Source organism: Mustela nivalis (assembly GCF_964662115.1).
Source record: "Mustela nivalis genome assembly, contig: HAP1_SCAFFOLD_688, whole genome shotgun sequence".
NCBI classification, from domain to species: domain Eukaryota; kingdom Metazoa; phylum Chordata; class Mammalia; order Carnivora; family Mustelidae; genus Mustela; species Mustela nivalis.
The window spans coordinates 264,477-283,843 of record NW_028135975.1 but is presented as its reverse complement, the minus strand read 5'-3'; the positions used below and the strand labels follow the sequence as shown (position 1 = coordinate 283,843).

Sequence of the window (19,367 nt, the reverse complement as noted above, 5' to 3'; positions counted from 1 at the left end):
GGCATTTGATTCCTGCTGAGCTGTACAGCTCCTTATTGTAATTTCTCTTACTCACTGTTGAACAAAAGTGGGTATTGGCTCTTTTACATCTTGGATAATATCCAAAATGTATGAATGCAGGTTTTTTTTTTTCAATGAACCAAAAAGTGAATTTGTTTATTGAGGGCAAGAGGATGCAAGCAATATAAAAATCAGAGCTTGTCTGGCTTTCCCTGACTTTTCTTTCTCCACCTGTCAAATGTGCGTTGGATTTTATTTGTACATGTTCTGAGGGTCCCGGTCTGCTCCTGGAATCCTTTATACAGGGGTAAGCTGTGGGCAGATTCCTGAAGACCACCTCCACCGACCACCCTTGGGGAGAAACGGTTATCAGGCAGGAGTGTTGGCTCACAAGCACCTACTTTTCCCTTGTTTCTTGTGTACCATGAAATAGACCTTAGCTGCGATGGTGAACCTTGCAACTAGGAAAAAGCAGCTCTAGGAACCCGCCCTGCCATGGTTGCCCTGGTCCAGGTCCATCATTGTTTTGTCCACACTCAGAGGAGGTCTTTATGATTTTCCAGAAATCCAGTGTACTCCTTCTCCAGGAGTGTTCTCAGGGCTTCCTTTGCTGAGTGGCACACTTGGAAAATGTGAACATGGCTCCATTTGAGACGGGTTTCTGGCATGGTCTGCTGAAGTCTTGGCCAGAGGCACGGTGGCCACACACAGCTCTCTATGAATACACACTTTAATGATATTTCCTAGCTGTTGGGTAGTTCAAGTGAGAACCGCTGTCCTAAAGTAAAAGGATCTGTGCTTCTCTGAGATTTCCTCCCTGCAGAAGCCTCATTTTCAGAATTTGGGTCCGTGGGTTTCTAGAATCAGCCATTCCCTGCCTGCTCAGGGTTGAGCCAGGCCTGCCACTGGATGGAAGTGTCAGCCTCCTCCCCAGCCCCCCATTTCCCTGGCCCTAAGCACAGCTCTCTCTCCCTGCAGCACAGTCTGGTCCATGGTGAAGAGCGTCCTCAGGAAGGACGGCTGCTTGGGCTTCTACCACGGCCTCTCCAGCACCTTACCCGAGAGGTGCCTGGCTATTTCCTCTTCTTTGGCAGCTACGAGCTGAGCAGGTCGTTTTTTGCATCAGGAAGATCGAAGGATGAGCTAGGTAAGCATTTGGCTGGGCTGGGCCAGGCCGCGCCCCACAGTGGCCTGCTTGTTGCAGAGGCTGTGGGGGTCTGCTAGGCACGGAGGTTTCTGGAGGCTTGGAAAGGACCTTGGCACCTTCCTCTGGGTGCACTCATGTCCTTGCCACGGGGGTGAAGCTGTGCATCCCAGACTTCTTTACTGGAGTAACATTTTAGGGGAGAATATAGAAATTACTTTCCTGTGGGAAATCACCTGTAAAGCATTTTGCAATAAGCATAAAACTTGGTAACAAATCTTGAGTGTGTTTCCAGAGGACTGAAAAGTGTCATTCTTTCTAGCTTGTCCTGTGTACCTGCTTGACGCAATCACGTCAATGTTTGGCTTGCAGGAATGATTACTTGTTAATTCTCAAATACATCACTTCAGTGTTTTGGGCTTATTTTAGGGTTAGGCATGTCCCAGGCTTAACTGTCGTGTTTAATAAGACAACTTTGTCTTTCATGGTAAAGGAAGAATCAGGGCTGTGGGGCATTAACATAATGAAATACTGCAGACTGAGAGGGTTAGAAAAAACATGACCTGTGTTTCAGTGGCCACTGTTCTCATTCCCATGGGGTGGGGGGCGGGTTGCCCTGTTGCTGGGGGCCTGTTGGTTCTGTGTGGACCAGTCCTTCGGAGGGCAGGCCAGGAGGGCCACAGCGCCACAGTGACCAGCACTGATAAGGTCCTGTGATGAGGGGCAGACCCAGAGTGCCACATGGGACCTTGTGTCCTCTGAGCAGAGAGCCCAAAGGGGGCTCGATCCCTGAGATCAGGACCTGAGCTGAAGGCAGATGCCTTACTGACTGAGCCACAGGTGCCCGAAGTATCAGCATTTTTATTTGCATCTACCTGCACCCACTACCACCTTGACCTCTGGAAATGCTGTCCTTGAGACAAATATGCTGTTGGCTGCTTTCCTCCTCCAGGTCCTGTCCCTTTGATGTTAAGCAGTGGAGTTGGTGGGATCTGCCTCTGGCTTGCCGTATACCCAATGGATTGCGTCAAATCCACAATTCAAGTTCTTTCCGTGTCTGGAAAACAGGCAGGATTTATCGGAACCTTTATAAGCATTGTGAAAAATGAAGGTGAGTCTGCTCATTGCAGAAATGGAGTGGGTATGTCTAGACCGGTCATTTCGCTGTAACCCTCGTGGAGGTCGATCACGTGTGTGTGGTTGCTCTCTTTCCCTGCCCCCTGTCCTTCTTCTAGCGCCCCTGCCTTAGCTTGCTTCCATTCTCAAGAATGTTTGCTGTCCTTGTTCCTCCCTTCTGGGCCAGGATTCTTTGTTCTAAATAGCCCGGAGGGAACTTTAAAACTCCAGATTGTGCCTAAGGGGACAAATGCTTGGAATTCAGCACCCCTTGTTCTATAGAGTATAGACAGTATCAGAAAAGGATCTCTAACAGAACCACTAAAGGATTTAAAAGAACGTGCTGCAAGTCCCTAATGCTCAGACTTCCTGAAGGTGATTGGCTCTGAATTTTGAGAGTTAACGTAGGAGTATCAAGATTTTCTAGGAGATGTTTTTATAACACCCGGATCGTGCCTCTGGTGAGCAGAGACCTGTCCTTTCAACATCCGCTGTACATCTTCCACCTCGGGATGTGTACTTGATTTTCCTAGAGAGCGGTCACAGGGTGTGGAAACGGTTCAGTTAATACTCCAGAGTTGCATAAAACCTCATAGTTGTGCAGAGCCCTTACGCCTCCCTCATCCACTTGGATCTTTATAACAGTCTGGGCAGTGCCAGCTGTGAACACAGGACTGTGCTTTTGGCCCAGTGTCTTGCGGTTCTTGTTTTCCCGAGTGACTCTGTGAGGCTGCTGCCCTCCTGTGTTCTGGGGCTGCTTCTCTCTGCCCAGGTGAGGCCTCGCGCTGCCCGGTCCATGTACCAGGAGCGAGTCCGGGACTCGTGTGTGGTACCTGAGCGTCGCCAATATTTGTTGGAACACTGGATGCCTGGCCTCATTGCCGTGAGTCTCCATCCTTCCTGTTCGTCCAGGGACACCTGGACAGAAGCCCTTCTGTCCCTTGTCGGCATTCAGTGTGTTGTCTGGATCTGTCGGTGTCTGACGCTGCTAACATCTGTCCTGTGTGTGTCTGTCCTTGTTGGCACAGTGTCCCCCTCGAGTGAAACCTCTGGTTACCTGAAGCTTTTTGTTCTCTGCAGAGGCTCTGTGCTAACTCTAGCCACGCGGCAGTAGCCAGAGGGCTGGGGCAGTGAGCAGCTGCTCTTTCTGTATACTGCAGCTGTGCAAGTTGGCCCACCAGCAGCATTCTTCTTCTGCCTGGTTGTGTGGATGGGGTTGATGTAGCAGGAAAGTGTTTTATTTTTTAAAAATAGCTAATTTTCCTATTATGTTTTAGATAATTCTATTCCAGGGTAGTCAGATCTATTTGAAAAAAAAAAAAAAAAAAAAAAAAAAACAGTATCATTCTGATGTACCATGTTGTAAGATTCTCGAGTTGTTCAAGGAAGTATTTATGTCAGGATGTAAGGAGGCAAGCCTGTAAATTGTCCTTATGTGAGCAAAAGCACTAGAGTGTAGCAACTCAGTGGCCAGGAATTTGGATGCATCTTGCAGGGTTAGGGAAGAGGAACCCTAACTGTAATCTTCTTTCAAAAAGCAAGTCTTGAAAATTGGGGTTTTCTCCTTAGTGCCAGCTAAGTATCTACCCCCCACCCCTGCCCCCTGTCCATAAGTCTGCCACCTGGTCTGCCCCTCTGGCTTACGGCTGCGTGCATGTTCAAGGGAACAGTACAAACTGTTTAGCGGCAACATGTGTTTCTGTAACACGAATTACAGCAAGTAATGTAGTCAGAGCTTTTCCTAAAGAGCCTTTAGATGGGCTGTTGCACTGGTAGCTGAGACCCTTTGAGGGCTATTTGGAGGGAAAAAGAGCACCTGCATCCAGGCATGTTCATAAATAAGGACATTTTATTTATATAATATATAAATATATAAACATATACATAATGACGTTAAGGTACTTAGAATAAAACAACATCCAGCAACGAAGAGAATAGGATTCCCTGTGGACACTGGACTAACCAGTGTTTATAGTGAAAAGATGATCTTCACAGAGTTCCCTACATTTAAATGAAGTTGGCTGGGAGCAGAATCTGTGTCAGGGGCTGTACTTTAAAATCATCTAGATTTCTCTAGGCAGACATTTCCTTTGACTTCACGGTGATGTTACAAAGAGAAAGAATCTACTGTAACGTCTGCTTATGTTTACCCAGATTCTCTTGTCCTCCAAGGACTGCCTGTGTAATTGAAGCTTGTATCACAAGCTCTGCCGGGACTGTTTATAGGAACGGTCCTATGGGCTCAAGCCTCGTACTGGTGCCAGTCGGAGGTTTTTTAAATAGCTTAGAAATGACCTCTTTAATCTGACATTACACATGTGAAAGCAGGGACTACTTACCCAATAATACATAATAAACCTCACGCAATATTGTGAGGAATCCTTTTAAATGTTATTTTGATATGAAAGTTCTTTTAAACTCTTAACTTTGGCACACAGTCCCCAGGAACAGTAGTTCTCTCAACTCTGGCATACCTCCTTCAGGAAAGAAAAAGGACCACTAACCTTTTATAATGTATATACTTAAGGTGTCAAAAATGTGTATGTAAATGTACTGTAAGTATATATGCAAGGAAGGAGGGTTAGGAGACCTAAATGTGTGGCAGGGATTGTGGAGAACAGGATTCTAGTATCTCACTTCATCAAAATACAGCTCGACTGCAAAGTCCTCACGGTAGATGTTCCAGGTTTTTTTTTATGTTGATTATCCAGTTGGTTCCGTGGAAGGTAAAGCCTAGGAAAGAAGAAACATGTTTCAAGCACAGAAGGCCAACCAGGGTTAGTCTTAGTCCCTCTCCTGTGCCTCAGTTGGCACATACAAGTGGAAGGGCTTGGTAACATCTGGGATGGCCAATGTTGGGGCAGTCAGTAAGGCTGTTTGTAATTCCCAAAATGCTCCTTCTGCCTCAACTGTTCACTCTACCATAGTGAGTCCTCCCTTAGCCAGTTCACAGAGAGGTCACACCATCTCCGCGCACCGCGGTATCCACAGTTTGCAGCAGCCCAGCGTCCCAAGGAACTCCCTCATGGAGACCGAAGCCTAAATAAGTGGTGTGGCTTTGACAGAGCTGTGTTTGTATTGCTGACACCCGATACCCTTTTCCCTGCAGAGTCTGCAAGAGAGCTCTTGTCCCCCACAAGCAAGACCCATAGTCCTTAGCAGCTATTTCTACTATTCCCACTAACTCAGTCCTCCTTCAAGTACTAGAGAACTAGAAATCTAGAGAACTTCCAGACTCAGGAACAAATTTTTAGATAGGGAAGAAGTTTCTCTGGAATAATAATCTTCAGTTAATTAAAAAAAAAAAAAGATTTCCCAGTTTAGTCACTAGAAAGTTATTTTGAAATGGGAGAGTATTGATTTTTTTTAAAAGATTTTATTTATTTATTGGACAGATCACAAGTAGGCAGAGAGGCAGGCAGAGAGAGAGGGAGAAGCTGGCTCCCTGCCGAGCAGAGAGCAGAGAGCCAGATGTGGGGCTGGATCCCCAGACCCTGGGATTGTGCCCTGAGCTGAAGGCAGAGGCTTAACCCACTGAGCCTCCCAGGTACCCCTTAAATAGTATTTTTAATCTAATATTTAGCTTATGAAAAATGAGAATGTTTGCCATTGTCATTGCTCTGAACATGAGTGTGTAACTTCTCCTGAGATGTCACAAAGTGTACAAGTGTTACTCTTTACATGAATTTCTAAGCCTCAGTGGCTTTGTTTTCCTATTGAAATCATCAGGCAGAACTGCCAACAACAGTGTTGATCAAGTTAAAGTTCTGCCCTCCTCCACCCCCTGCTTGCTCCCTGTTATGGGAAAATCTGTTCAGTAGTGAAATGGTATGTGTGTGGAAGCAAGTGACCTCGGTGGTTCCCATACCAGATGGGCTCCCCTTTGATCCCTGAAGCCGGTCTGAACACTCGCTCAGTCAGTGGTCCAAAGCAGGAGCTCCACTACAAGCAGTACTGGCCTGGGCAGTGTTGCTTAATTTTGTGATTTTCAAGGGCCATGAGATGAAAACTCTCTCATGTGTGGGTATTCTTGTCATTAATACTGACAGTCAACTATCAGTGTAACTGCTGCTTGTAGAAATGGATGAGGTCTTTGGACATAAAGTGGCATCGGCCTCTGGTCAGCATGATGTAAACTAGGTTGGAGGACTATTGTCTAATTTATATAGAAAAAAACCACCTTTCCTTAAATTTTGATAGGAATGGCAAGAAAAATCCATTTCTTTTTTTTTTATTTCCCTTTATTTTTTTTTAATTATTAATTTTTTATTTTTTATAAACATAGATATAAACATATATTTTTATCCCCAGGGGTACAGGTCTGTGAATCACCAGGTTTACACACTTCACAGCACTCACCCAAGCACATCCCCTCCCCGATGTCCATAATCCCACCCCCTTCTCCCAAACCCCCTCCCCCCAGCAACCCTCAGTTTGTTTTGTGAGATTAAGAGTCACTTATGGTTTGTCTCCCTCCCAATCCCATCTTGTTCCATTGATTCTTCTCATACCCCCTTAAGCCCCCATGTTGCATCACCACTTCCTCATATCAGGGAGATCATATGATAGTTGTCTTTCTCTGCTTGACTTATTTCGCTAAGCATGATACGCTCTAGTTCCATCCATGTTGTCGCAAATGGCAAGATTTCATTTCTTTTGATGGCTGCCTAGTATTCCATTGTGTATATATACCACATCTTCTTGATCCATTCATCTGTTGATGGACATCTATGTTCTTTCCATAGTTTGGCTATTGTGTACATTGCTGCTATAAACATTCGGGTGCACGTGCCCCTTTGGATCACTACGTTTGTATCTTTAGGGTAAATACCCAATAGTGCAATTGCTGGGTCATAGGGCAGTTCTATTTTCAAGATTTTGAGGAACCTCCATGCTGTTTTCCAGAGTGGCTGCACCAGCTTGCATTCCCACCAACAGTGTAGGAGGGTTCCCCTTTCTCTGCATCCTCGCCAGCATCTGTCATTTCCTGACTTGTTGATTTTAGCCATTCTGACTGGTGTGAGGTGATATCTCATTGTGGTTTTGATTTGTATTTCCCTGATGCCGAGTGATATGGAGCACTTTTTCATGTGTCTGTTGGCCCTCTGGATGTCTTCTTTGCAGAAATGTCTGTTCATGTCCTCTGCCCATTTCTTGATTGACATAGGTCAATGGAACAGAATAGAGAGCCCAGAAATAGACCCTCAACTCTACAGTCAACTAATCTTCTACAAAGCAGGAAAGAATGTCCAATGGAAGAAAGAAAGCCTCTTCAATAAATGGTGCTGGGAAAATTGGACAGCCACATGCAGAAAAATGAAATTGGACCATTTCCTTACAAAATGGATGAAGGACCTCAATGTGCGAAAGGAATCCATCAAAATCCTTTAGGAGAACACAGGCAGCAACCTCTTCGACCTTTGCCGCAGCAACATCTTCCTTGGAACAACACAAAAGACAAGGGAAGCAAGGGAAAAAGTGAATTATTGGGTCTTCATCAAGATCAAAAGCTTTTGCACAGCAAAGGAAACAGTTAACAAAATCAAAAGACAACTGACAGAATGGGAGAAGATATTTGCAAATGACATATCAGATAAAGGACTAGTGTCCAGAATCTATAAAGAACTTAGCAAACTCAACACCCAGAGAACAAATAATCCAATCAAGAAATGGGAAGGAAAATCCATTTCTTAAAGTCTCCTTTGTGTCGTGAGCCAAGAGTTATAGAGGTTAAGTGCTGTGTGTCTAACGGCTCTAATTGTTCAACATATATAGAAAGGAGGGAAAAGGAGGAATTTTAATCCCTTTGGAATTAGTTTTTAGTATCATTTTTATGATGAAAATTAACTTTTTTTTCTTTTAATTTTAGGACCTACCCAAGTATTACGACCAGTGTCCATTTTTTTTCTGGTTCCATACATCATTTTTACAAAATAAAAGGTATGGCTCTGATATAATCCAATAGAAATGGCTTAATCTCCAAGATCTGTGTAAGGCAGAATGGCACTCCTGCCCTCAATTTATAGAAACCAAGAAATCCTCAAGTCCCCCATTCTTCATTATGTAAAATATAGGGTTAGTGTTGAGAACCTCTGTGGTCTTTTCCTCAAAGTCCATGCCATAGGACTGTGTCATAGGAGCTGAGACGTATTCTAATCAGATCTAGGTGTGGTGATAAATCCCTCCCCTTGCAAGTGTAGCAGGAGTCTGCTCAGTTACTCCGAATGGGCAGGTCCACCGTGTGTGGACTGATGTGGACTGATGTGGTCTACTGGTGACCTACCACCTACCACATTCTAGGCCAGAAAGGAAAGCATCCTCGAGGAAGGCTTTAGCTAGTTTAAAGGTGACTGATACAACTAGATCTAGGGCAGAAGTTAGAGGACACAGTAATCATCCGTGAAGACAGCTTAAAAAAAAAAATCATGGGGATCCTGGGTGGCTCAGTGGGTTAAATCCTCTGCCTTCTGCTCAGGTCATTATCTCAGGGTCTTGGGATCGAGCCCCACATCAGTCTCTCTGTTCGGCAGGGAGCCTGCTTCCCCCTCTCTCTCTGCTTCCCTCTCTGGCTACTTGTGATCTCTGTCAAATAATAAAATAGTATTTTTAAAATTTTATTAACATGAATTATGTATATGTTCAAAGGAAAGATCTCCCTCATTTTTGTGTGTGTGGTTTTTTTATCTTACATTTTTGTATGGTATGAATTTCTTTTTGCCTTTTTTTTTTAAATTTTTAATATTTTATTAACATACAATGTATTTTTATCCCCAGGGGTACAGATCTGTGAATCGTGAATCGTGAATTTCTGGGCCCTCTATTCGGTTCCATTGACCTATGTATCTGTTTTTGTGCCAGTACTGTACTGTCTTGATGATGTCAGCTTTGTAACAGAGCTTGAAGTCCGGAATTGTGATGCCACCAACTTTGGCTTTCTTTTTCAGTATTCCTTTGGCTATTTGAGGTCTTTTCTGGTTCCATATAAATTTTAAGATTATTTGTTCTATTTCATTAAAAAACATGGATGGGATTTGGTAGGGATTGCATTAAATGTGTAGATTTCTTTAGGTAGCATAGACATTTTCACAATATTTGTTCCTCTAATCCATGAGCATGGAACATTTTTCTATTTCTTTGGGACAGGGGGGTGAGGTTATGGACATTGGGGAGGGTATGTGCTTTGGTGAGTGCTGTGTAGTGTATAAACCTGGCGATTCACAGACCTGTACCCCTGGGGATAAAATATATGTTTATGAAAAATAAAAAAAAAATGGGCAAAGGACATGAATAGACATTTCTGCAAAGATGACATCCAGATGGCCAACAGACACATGAAAAAATGTTCCACATCACTCAGCATCAGGGAAATACAAATCAAAACCACAATGAGATACCACCTCACACCAGTCAGAATGACTAAAATTAACAAGTCAGAAAAATGACAGATGCTGGTGAGGTTGCGGAGAAAGGGGAACCTTCCTACACTGCTGGTGGGAATGCAAGCTGGTACAGCCACTCTGGAAAACAGTGTGGAGGTTCCTCAAAAAACTGAAAATAGAGCTACCCTATGACCCAGCATTTGTGCTGCTGGGTATATATCCTAAAGATACAAACGTGGTGCTCCGAAGGGGCACGTGCACCCGAATGTTTATGGCAGCAATGTCCACAATAGGCAAACTATGGAAAGAACCTAGATGTCCAGCAACAGATGAATGGATAAAGAAGAGGTGGTATGTATATATATAAAGGAATACTATGCAGCCATCAAAAGAAATGAAATCTTGCTATTTGTGATGTTGTGGGTGGAACTAGAGGGTATTATGCTTAGCGAAGTGAGTCAGTCAGAGAAAGACAACAATCATATGATCTCCCTGGTATGAGGAAGTGGAGATGCAACATGGAGGGTTTGGGGGGGGTAGGAAAAGAAAAAAATGAAAGAAGATGGGATCAGGAGGGAGACAAACCATAAAAGACTCAATCTCAAAAAACAGACTGAGAGTTGCTGAGGGGAGTGGGGACGGGATAGGGTGGTGGGGATATGGACATTGGGGAGGGTATGTGCTATGATGAGTACTGTGAAATGTGTAAACCTGGCGAGTCACAGACCTGTACCCCTGGGGATAAAAACACATCATATGTTTATTAGAAATTTTTTTTAAAAGTGCTCTGACAGTATTTACAATTAAACATTTTTGGGGCACTTCGGTGGCTCAGTGGGTTAAAGCTTCTGCCTTTGGCTCAGGTCATGATCCCAGGGTCCTGGGATCAAGCCCCACATTGGGTTCTCTGCTCAGCGGGGAGCTTGCTTCCCCCAGCCCCCTCTTTGCCTGACTCTCTGCCTACTTGTGATCTTTGTCAAATAAATAAAATCTTTTAAAAAAATAAAATTAAACATTTTTATTTTCATAGATATTTTTGCAAATCAAAAATGAACTCAAGTAGTCAATAAACAAGAAAAAATATGCTCAATCTTTCTTAGCTTTGTTATTCCTATTTTCTTCCCTTTAGTAGTCACTTTCCACCCCCACTTCCTTTCCTTCTCTTCCTTTAGTCTTGAAGCAAACATCAAAAAATGTTCACTATTTTTTTAAAAAATGTATTCATTTATTTGAGAGATTTGAGAGAAAGAGTGAGAGAGGGCAGGGTGGGGAGCAGAAGGGCAGAGGAAGAGAGAAACTTAAGCAGACTCTGTGCTGAGTTCAGAGCCTGGTGAAGGATTTGATCTTCCCACACTGAGATCAGGACCTTAGCTGAAACCAGGAGTCAGTGCTTTAACCATTGCACCACCTAGGCGACCCCCCTTCCAAAATTTTAACAACTATTAATACTATGTACCTTCTTCTTGTACTTTAATATATAAATATTTATTTAGAAAAAGAAAGATTTTTACCTTTGCCTCCCTTACAGTGCGATATTTTCGTCATCTTGAGAATCACTACGATGTTTTTGTCATTTTGAGACATCCAATCATCCACTTCCTTGGCGAATGCCACCATCTCACTGATTTCAAATGTAAAATTTTTAGTTGAATTAAAATTCATCCAAAAAATCAAGTCCAGTATTTTTAGCTTTCTTTTGACAGCCATCTTGGCATGAAATTTACCTTAGACTGGACATTGTGATCATCAATCTTGATTTGCTGGACCCTGTCATGGAAGTACTTAGGATTATAAGCTCTTTCACCTAAAATAAATAATACATAGGTCAGATAGCTATGCCTAATAAACACAGTAAATGATCAAGTTATGAAGTTCTACTTTTTATTATAAATGCCTTATCCACCTTAACTTTTTAAAGGCTTTATTTATTTATTTGTCAGAGAGAGAGCACAAGCAGGGGGACTAGCAGAGGGAGAGAGAGAAACAGGCTCCTCATTGAGCAGGGAGCCAGATTTGGGACTCGATCCCAGGACTCTAGGATCATGACCTGAGCAAAAGGCAGATGCTTAACCAACTGAGCCACCCAGGCGTCCTCCTTATCCAGCATTAAAAGGAGCTTTCTTACTGGCTCTTGTTGCTTTTAAGAATATTAAGGGTCTGAAAAACAGATAGCAGTGGTTTGTCCATCTTGAGTAACCCAACTTATTTGAATTTAACAGGCCTTACTTTTAATTTTATAGTAGGTTACTCATCATATTACCATATATTACCACAGAGCAGAAGTAAATGTGGCCAACCAGAATGCTTGCCTCCTGAAAATGTCTGTTTAATATACAGGAAGAGGAAAAGACAAGACAATACTAAGTGGGGATATAATCTCTTTTCTACAGGTTTTGTTTTTAAGCATATTTTCCCTTGTTTATTGACTTTTGGATTTTTTTCATTTGGGTTTTGCTCTCCTCACACCCCACTCCTAGTGAATTAGGAAATGTATTTTTTGAATTGTCTGTCTTCAAAACACAAGCCAGCAGGGAAAACAGAAGTATTTCCCTAAACCTAACACCACTAGAGCAGATTCTACCCAAAATGGCTCTGCCTCAACTTAAGCTTCCTGTCTCCCCAACAGGGCATTTATGCTATTGAGATATTTTTTCCCCTACAAAACAGAACCAACGCAAGATGGAGATTTTTAAACTCACTTCCCATCACCCACCAAATACTTATGATTAAATGAGATGTGAAGACTGAATCATATGTAGTGATCTGTTTCATATCAATAGTAGCAAAATATCTGGCCATGTATATACTGCATAGATTGTAGACTTGATAGTGTTCTCAATGTTTGGTATCTAAGAACTGCACAACTTCCTAGAAAAAATAGACACATGTCTTACATAAATCCATATGGCACCAATATAAGCTATTCCTTAGGAGTAAGCCAGAATGGTCATTACCTTTTATTCACTTGTCCTTCACTTAGCACCTTTTAGGGGAGATTCAGGGAATAGAGTACCTACATTCCAAGTCCTAGCTTATCCACTGACAGTTTTCAAATAGTCCACAATGTTGTGTGTGACTACCTGAATAACGTCTACTATAAATACACATTGCTTAAAGCTACCACAGTTAGCTAGCCTTACATAAACGTGAAAATTATGATTTCATAGTAATATATGATTCTTATCTAGATCTATTTTTGAATAGATAGGTTATTTATATTTTTTAATTTTTTAAAAAGATTGATTTATTTTAGAAAAAAGAGAGAGAGACCATGAGTAAGAGGAAGTGGGGGGGTGGGAGAGAGAATCTTTAGCAGACTCCACACTTAGCATGGAGCCTGATGTGGGCCTCCATCTCACAATCTTGAGATCATGACCTGAGCCATAACCAAGAATCTCAGGCTCAATCAACTGAGCTACCCAGCTGCCCAAAGAGATAGTTTTTTTAGATCATGATCTGGATATTACAGTCAACCTATGTGCTATTTAAGTGAATAAATAATGCAAAATGTGTGGTATGATTGTGTGTCTATATATGCATGATAAAAACAAACACATATTAAATTTTAATTAAGTGGTGACAATATGGAGACTTTTTTGGATCACCTTTGCATATTTTCTAAAATGAATACATATGCGTGTAAGTGTATATACACACACACACACAAATATGCATATATGCATAACTTTTCAATAAGAAATAGTGATCTAATGTACAGTTACTATCACATACAAATACAGTATTTCTAACAATGTTATCCATTTGAAACACACACTGAACCTGTGTCTCTGTACAACAAAATGACTGTAACAAAGCTTAAAAATTGATGAGTATAGTAACCTGAGCAATGTTTACTAGCTTCATATTGAGAAAAAGAAAAAAAACATCAAAACGATTAAGTGATTAAATTGTCATAGGAAATCGTAAATAAAAAAGATAAATACTCTGAGTCTGTATAATGCTGGAATGGGGGAATGGACTCATATGCATCAAGATTTCATGAGATTCTTTACACTAAAATGAAATCCAGATGGAGTAAAGAATCAAAGATTTTTAAAAACCCACAAATATCTCTAGGAAGTTCAAGTGCATATTAATCAATTCTTTAGATCAAGAAAAACAAAATATTGAATCAATGGAAGATCAACAGATTTAGGTTCAACTTTAAAAATTTGAGATTTCTGGGCGCCTGGGTGGCTCAGTGGTTTAAGCCTCTGCCTTCAGCTCAGGTCATGATCTCAGGGTCTGGGATCAAGGCCTGCATCGAGCTCTCTGCTCAGAGTGGATCCTGCCCCCCCCTCTGCCTGCCTCTCTGCCTACCTGTGACCTCTCTCTCTCTCTCAAATAAATGAATAAAATCTTTTTAAAAAATTTGGGATTTCCATTAAAAAAAGTGCCACAGTGCAATAAACAAAGAACAGGGAAAAATCATTTTCAGTAAAATGGAGTGAATGGGAACTATGTCTAATATTACCTATAAACTAGTTATACTAGTATAAACTAGTAACTCTCAAAACAATTTAAATAATACTCCCTCAACCTATAGATAAATGGGCCTAGGACATAAATAAATTCATTAAAGAGAAAATTTAACTGCATAACAAACTATACAGATAAATGTTCACCTCACCAACAGAGAAGTCTAAACAACAATAAAATCCCATTTTCACCCATGAAATTAGCCCTTTCCTTTTCAAATGGGAAAATCCAATGTTCGCAAAGATGGCAAGAAATATAGATTTTGATTTATTGCTAACATAATCCCTTGGATTTGGTAATATATATTGAGAACTCCCAAAATACTCATACTCCATTACCAGGGAATTTAATTCCTAGGAACCTATGAGAAAAGGCTTTATGCCTTTAAACCTTTGTGCCTCTGATGCTGCATTATTAATGTTTTTTAAAATTTCTTTTCAGTGTTCCAGAATTCATTGTTTATGCACCACACCCAGTGCTCCATGCACTACATGCCCTTCATAATACCCACCACCAGCCACATTATTAATGTTACTGACACCTAACTATCCAACATTCAAGATTGATTATAGCACAATGAAATATCATGCAACCATTAGAATACCATTTTGCCCTTCATTCTCTCAATAAGCAAACATTTCACAGTGTTTAATTTATGTGCAGTCTTCCTTAGTGTACAGCGCTTACAGATATTCAACATTTGCTTTTTTAATTAAAAAAAAAATCCTGGGGGGCACCTGGGAGGCTCAGTGGGTTAAGCCTCTGCCTTCAGCTCAGGTAATGATCTCAGGGTCCTGGGATAGAGCCCTGCATCGGGCTCCCTGCTCAGCAGGGAGCCTGCTTTCCTCTCCCCCTCTGCCTGCCTCTCTGCCTACTTGTGATCTCTCTCTCTCACTCTCTGTCAAATACATAAATAAAAATCTTTAAAAAAAATACTTGGATGGCTAAGTTTTAGGGATTTAAAAAAAATCACCTCATGTTTCTCTATATGTTTAAAAAAAAAATAATCTCAAGTTCTGAATTTTCTCCAAGAGTCCATCTTTGACTCAATACAAAGATAACTTGCTGCTACGTTTTCTGATCTAAATACTTTACCTGAAGACTATAAATACCTCTTAAACTAACTGGTTCAACAGAGACAAAAAGCATCTAAAAGACAGTTCAGCTCTGCCAAGAAACCACATTTTGGGGACTAGATGGATAGTTTTTGTCCTCAACCTTTGTACTAAGGTCAAAAACTAAAAGATAACCGAGAAGATTTTTAGCAATGTAGGTACTGCAGATCTCCTTTTTTTCAATAGCCTTAAGTTTACAATTCCAGAAACTCTTGGGAAAGTGAAAAATGCTGTCTACTCTTTAAAACCCTTTTTGCAATAACCTCCAATTTTGTCCTAAATAGGCCAACCCTTTCTCTGTGTTCACAAAATATTAACTAACCAGAAGAGTTTACACTGGAAGAGACTGTCTATCTTAGCACATTCCATGATCTGGAGATGAAAGTGCAACCTCTTTGCCTGCATGCCGTGGCAGCACTGGCCACACTTGACACTTCCACCATAGTGCTTGCTTCCTTATTCCCACATATGTCCAATCTTGCTACTTCTCAGAAACACTTGACATTTATATTAACAAATTTACTGCATATTAAATCTAACTGTTTGCTCTACATGTTACTGTCCATTGCTCTACATATTACTATCCATTGTTCAAAATCCAATCCTGCACATTTATTCCCTCTTAAGAGTGAAGGGGAACTGCATGACCACTTTGCATTCTCTCAGAAATTAACCATGCAATATCTGAGTTTCACATCCTCTAGTCCAAGTGTTAGTTTGTAGATGGCTTTCATCTTAAAAACAACAAAGACATGCTCAGTCCAGGATACGTTGTTATCATTGAACATGCAAGCACCAGCATAGCTCCACTGCCTCATTCTCAGTCAGCCAAGGTACCGGAACTAATAGCTCAGACATAAGCCTGCACTCTGGCAAAAGAGTAAGGTAAATATTCATATGGATAGTAGATATGATTTGGGGGGAGGTTTATGATTCATGAGTTTTATGAAAACTGATGATTTCTCACCTCTTCTTCTATTATGTCTATTAAAAATTGTAAAAAGATCATGGTTTACTAGAATGTTCTCAATACTCCAAGGAGATAAGTGTTAAGAACTAAAAAAAAAAACAAAAAACAACAAAAACAAAAACCCTCTAAATCTAAATACATTAGTGTTCTCTAGTGGTCTAGAGAACACTCTAGAAGCCAAGAGTAATATCTTTGCTTTGACTTACATACTTAATGAAGTTTGTGGCTTTTTTAAAAAAAGATTTTATTTATTTGACAGACAGAGATTACAAGTAGGAAGAGAGGCAGGCAGAGAGAGCAAGGAGGAAGAAGGCTCCCTGCTGAGCAGAGAGCCTGATGCGGGTCTCAACCCTAGGACCATGGGGTCATGACCTGAGCCGAAGGTAGAGGCTTTAACCCACTGAGCCACCCAGGCGCCCCAAAGTTTATGGCTTTTTAACACTCTAGCCAATATTAAGTGTTGCTAAATTTATATTTATCACCACTAAATCTACAAAGAAAAATGAATTCATTTAGACAAGTTGTAATTAACTCACAGTTCTCAGCCCAGCCTACTGAAAAGTAATATTGGCAAAGGATGCTCTATCCCTAGAGATGGATTCTGGCAATTTGAAGATGGCTATCCTGAAGTGCCATAATCCATCCAATGGACCCTGGTCAAATTACTTCACAACTATTCCCATTATGGAATGAATAAAGTAGTTTCCACATTAAATAGCAGTTTGGAAAATTTTTCAAAATTAGTCAAGGGAGTAGTAGAATCATGTCTTACTTACAAATAACATAACCTAAATAAGGTATGGTTTACACTCTCCTTAAGACCTTTTTGAACTTTTTGTTTTTGTTTTTATTTTAAAGATTTTATTTTATTTATTTGACAGAGAGAGATCACAAGTAGGCAGAGAGGCAGAGAGAGAGAGGAGGAAGCAGGCTCCCTGCTGAGCATAGAGCCCAATGCGGGACTCGATCCCACGATCCTGAGATCATGACCTGAGCTGAAGGCAGTGGCTTACCCCACTGAGCCACCCAGGCACCCCCTTTTTGAACTTTTGTAAATTGATTTTGACTGCTCAATTCTCAAGACTATGAATATGTGCTAGTTATTGTTTTTAAATTTTTGCATGTATAGAAAAACTTCCCTGCCTTAAATGATTTCATGAATGATTCAAATACTTTATCCTTCCCTATTGGGATCTATCATATGAATTTATTTGGTCAATGGAATGACATAAAGCAGGTAATTGCAAAAACCCTTATAAGATTCCACTCTAGCTCTTGCCTTTTTGCTGTTTTATAAGAACACACCCAGGCTAGCCTAATAAAGGATGAAAACATATGGAGCAGATAGGAGTTACCCCACATACCCCAGGTATATGGTGGGATGGCCATAAGGTCATTAGAGAGCAGCGAGGTAAGGTCATTATAGAGCAGCTGATAAGGAAAACTGAGATTCTATTCCACAGTGGTGATGTAGGAAGACCCTGACTTCACCTTCTCCATGGCCACACCAAATCTATAAATATTAATAGAATAGTTCCTTCTGAAGAACCGAAGGATGACTGAACAGCTTCTGCATAACAAAAGATAAAGAAGCTACATAGAGAACTGCAAGAGAGAGGGAGGCACAGCAATGAAGGGAAGTCCCACCTCTGACACTGCGAACCATAGTGTGGAGGGACAATACTGAGGGTTCAGTTAGAGATTCATCTGTCTTGGGGCAAGAAAATAAGCCATGGTTGAAAAGGACAACTAGGATAAAAAAAAAACTGTAGCCCTGGAACTCCACCAAATGCTAGGGAAGCTCCTAGAAATCTCTCAAGATTGGACAGGTTGTTGAGTGTCACAGTTCCTACTCCCCTTCTACCTAGATAGTGTAGATAGAAGCATGGTTTACACATCCAAGCTGGTACAGAGCCCCAGTGAGCCCTGGGCCCCTAGCCCACATGAGCCCCAGCCATTCTATCAAAATGGCCCCAGTATGAAACACACTGGGACACTCCTGCTAGGAAGCCACTACACCTCCAGCCACTGTATCAAAGTCATATGCATGCAAAGCACCCTGAAACATTGCAGGCCCCCACCACATTGGCTTCAGATGGCTTGCTAGGGCACTTACTGCAGAGAGTGTGCTGGGACTTCCTGGTTCACAGTTGCTTTGGCTCCAGCTAACTTGCCAGGGAGCCCTTTGCAGTAAGCACCTTGGGACACACTGGCCTGCACCCACCTCACCTTCAGTAGTTCTGCCAGGAAGTAGTTGTATGTGGAGAACCTGAGGCACCCTCACTGATACCTACTTCAACAGCTGTCCTGCTGGGGTGCTGCTTGTGCAGGGTGCACCAGGACCTCCCTAAGCTTGTGCTCCACGTCAGCAGTATCTGCATGGAGAGTCATGGGACACCTAGCTTTTACCCATTTCAACTATTTTGTAAGGGTTCTCTCAGTGTGTAGAGCCCTAGGACCCTCTGCTTACAGCCACTTTACCTTCAGCTGTGCTACCAGGGTGCTCTCTCTATGTGGACAGCTCCAGGAATGAGCTGGTGGCCATCCCACCAGGATGCAGCCCCCGCATGGAGTGCCCCAGTACCCACAGATCACACAAGCCACAATTCTAGCCAGCCCCTCAAAGTTACTAGGAACACACAGTGTACACAAGGGACGACCATACACAAGACCATTCCTTCAAGTTTCAGATAAGTAGCTGTTCTAATCATAGTAACAAATGCAGAAAATCAAGTAAAATTGGAGGCAGAGGAATATGCTTCAAATAATAGAACAAAACAAAACCTCAGAAAAAGACTAAATGAAACAGAGATAATCAATATGCCTGATAAAAAGTTTACAGTTATGGTCATAAAGGTGTTCACTGATCTAGAGAAAAAAGTGAAAGACCTCAGGGATAACTTCCACAAAGAGATAGAAAACAAAAAGGAACAAATAGGAGTTGAAGAATGTAATAACGGAAATGAAAAACTACTAGATGGCATCAATAGTAAGTTAGCAAATGCAGAACACATGAGTGATCTAGAAGATAGCTGAATAGCAAAAAGAAAAAAAAATTTAAAAAATGAGCATAGGTTAAGGGATCTCTCAGACAACATCAAATACGTAAGCATTTGCATATTTGGGGCCTCAGAAGGAGAAGAGAAAGGAGTAGAAAATATATT

At 41.5% G+C, this 19,367-nt stretch overlaps 1 pseudogene across 1 annotated transcript in view; it reads left to right on the top strand.

Annotated features, from left to right (window-relative positions):
• LOC309857389 (mitochondrial ornithine transporter 1-like) overlaps positions 1–19,367 on the top strand; it is a 182,981-nt pseudogene that overhangs the window by 17,548 nt on the left and 146,066 nt on the right. The window lies entirely within an intron of this gene.